This window comes from Mytilus edulis, chromosome 11 (assembly GCF_963676685.1).
Source record: "Mytilus edulis chromosome 11, xbMytEdul2.2, whole genome shotgun sequence".
Taxonomy (NCBI): Eukaryota; Metazoa; Mollusca; class Bivalvia; order Mytilida; family Mytilidae; genus Mytilus; species Mytilus edulis.
In genome coordinates this window covers 52,194,638-52,197,739 of record NC_092354.1, presented here as the reverse complement: position 1 = coordinate 52,197,739, position 3,102 = coordinate 52,194,638, and the positions used below count along the sequence as shown (strand labels likewise).

General features: G+C 29.8%; 1 long non-coding RNA gene across 1 annotated transcript; it reads right to left on the bottom strand.

The window, feature by feature from the left end:
* Positions 1–296: 296 nt before the first annotated feature.
* Positions 297–1,573, bottom strand: LOC139494875 (uncharacterized). The gene is made up of 3 exons (XR_011657189.1): positions 1,518–1,573; positions 1,086–1,169; positions 297–375 (listed from the first exon to the last, which is right to left on the bottom strand). It is a non-coding gene; the product is annotated as an uncharacterized lncRNA (long non-coding RNA).
* Positions 1,574–3,102: the final 1,529 nt, after the last annotated feature.

The following is a 3,102-nucleotide window of genomic DNA, read 5'->3' as shown; positions in this document are numbered from 1 at the left end:
AGTGCATGGCAGTGCAATGTAACAGTGAATTATAATACAAGTGGCAATATTTTTTAGATACATGTTTATAATTGAGAATGGAACTGAGAAATTTACTAATACTTACCAATTTCTTGATTGGAAACTTCAGACTGAAATAGTTTCCTTTTGCAAGTTGGTTGTTTCTTGAAATTGTTAGCTGAAATTAAAAAAAATATTTTGGAAAATGGAATGATCAACAACAATGACAACTTATAAAAAAACCATAGTCTTCAATATATCCGAATGATTATAATTAGAATATGAAGATTATGTAATTACCTGGTAATTGTTTTGGTTTGATGAGCAGACTTCCTTGAACATCAATGTTGCTTGGTTGTACACTCCATCTTAAAACTGAAATTGAAACATACATGTATTTGTCATTTGTTTGTATCTGAATGAAGAAGAAATATAAAAATAAGAAGATGTATGATTGCTATTGAGACGACTCGCAACCAGAGATCAAATGACGTAGAAGTTTTATCTATTTAGGTCATTCGAGCTCGCATTCCTGCCCTCATCAAAACCTGTTTATTAGATTTATCATGTTTAGGATGTTTATAATTTGTCTAAACATTGTGAAATATATTTTGTTATGGTCAGTAGCAAAATTATGTACTTTCTAGTACAAGATAATACAAATTTTGGATGATGTTGTTCAGAGTTCAAGTTGTTCTTTTTTATGTTAATGAGACAGAAATCAACAGAAACAAATAAGAATGTTAAAATTTATAATTATTAAATAATATATGATTGATACATGTACATTATACATGTTATACCATTGTTTGCAATTGGGCAGTAAGTTTAATATGTTAAAGTGAGCATTTTTATCTGAAAACAAAATAGAAATAAAAAAAGGGGGATGTGATATCTTGACAGCAATATTGAGTCTTCACCAAATATAGACGTGTATATACTATTTGTCTAGTTCTTTAATTACCGTCTGGAGTCTACATGTATACATGATAACAAATAAGATGAATCATTCTAAAAAGATGAGGTACAACATTAACTGTTTTGCCTAAAATGATATCAGATGTGTGGTTAACAAAATTATTTACCTTTAATGTATGATTTGTATTTCTCCTTGGTTTCAGTGTTGTTCTGGTTCCTGTCATGGTCTATTGCTGGTACTTCTGGTTGGTCTATTATAAGAAAATGATGCACATGTATTCTGACCATGAGATTGATTCTTTACAGATGTACAGATGTATTGCAATGAATATATTTACCAGTTTTCAAACAAGGAAGTCAAGGTTGGTGAAAGAGTATTGAATACATTAATTTGTTGTCTATTTTGGTTAACAACTTTTGATCAATAAACTTTGAATCTCATTCATACACCAGCTCACCTTGGTTGAAGATACCCATGTATACTTTAAACATGAAGTTGCCTTTAAATTTGGGAAATATATATAATACAATAAAAACAAATTAAATCCAATGACAAAAAAGTTCCACATTTAACAAACATGTCAAACAATCTACATTACCTTGCATGATAGGAATATCTGGAATATAGTCTTCTGTTGACTCAGACTTAGAATCTGGAATAAACGAAATTAATAATTGAATGCAAGTTCCCTTGAAAATAGAGCAAAGTAAAAAAATATTTTTAAAATTAACAAAATTCTTCAAGATCAATATTCTACTACTTGCTCATGCCATACACTGTTCATATGTTATTTTATATCCAGTCAAGTTGTTGCTGATTAAAGAATATAAATTATTCTAACTGCTAGTAGGTGATCATGTATCATTATGAAAAAGTTAGATTTTAAGTTCATCTTTTTGAGTTTTTATTTTTCAGATTTGAAGAAATTTTTGTTTGTAGCTACAAGTATTTTCATGCGCAATTTTAATGAAGTCACTTTGTTCTCTCTCTGGTCGACGGGAAAACTATTATGACATATAAAGGTCAAATCAAAATTAATGGAAATAGTGATTATTGTGATAACAATGGCTATGTGTGTATTTTTCCATTGACTTTTTGTTGCAATAATTTCTTTTATACATCATGCTACTGGTAGAGATGGAAAATAATCACTAGTAGTGTTGGGGTTAGTCGATGAAAATTTATGTTGGAGGGTTGATGGGAAGCTTAATAATTAAACATGAGTCATGGTAATTTTTTTATATGTGTCTATTTAATACTATTTTGCAAATTTCCTAAAATTAGCTTTTGGTTGTAGAGATATTTTAAAAGTCCCTTCTCACCCTCCCACATACATTTTAATTGAAAACCCCTTAGTAAAAGCATGTATTTGAAAATTGCCCATTGACTAGAGTGTAGCTGGGGAAAAAATATTTTATGAATTTTGCAGAAAAAATCATTTCAATTTTGCATTTTTATTTCAGATATCAAGTGAGGCAATGGTGGATCTTCTTGAGTAAAAATTCAGCATTTATTTGTGGACAAAACATTTGGACATTGCCTTCTTAGAAATGCCATGAATGCAATCAAAAAGAAGATTGACTTCACAGTTTATATTAAATGACTTGATTTGAGATTTATTTTCCATGTCTCCATTATCCATATTCTCATAGTCATGCATAGTGTATTGTTCAAAATAGTGATGCAACATGAAGGTTTAATGTATGATTTTTTATTGAACTGCAATGAAAAGAAAATTTATAAGACCTAAAGTGATTGTTATTTTTAGGGTTATTCCATTTAAACTGAGCTCATATCATCAGAAGGCAACAATTGTATCAGTAAGATGTACATTTGTAATATATAAAATTTAAGATTACTTGTAACAAAAAATTATTAAAGCAGGGAAGTGTTGCCTTCCATGGGATGACTAAAATTAAATGGAATAGAACTATTGTTTAATGCCAAGGCAAGATTAGTATACAGATTAGAGGTTATATGTCCCCATTGCAGCTTAGGTGGTATCAAATTTTATCCTTGTCTGAAAGTACATCCACATATTGGTTTCCATTCTCTAACTTTATATACTAAAATAGGTAGATGTGGTGTAACAGCCAATGAAACAACAACTGACCTATGTTCAATAGGGCTTTACACGGTCAGTTAGGCCATATTGGTTAGGGGGCAGATTTTCATAATGAAGG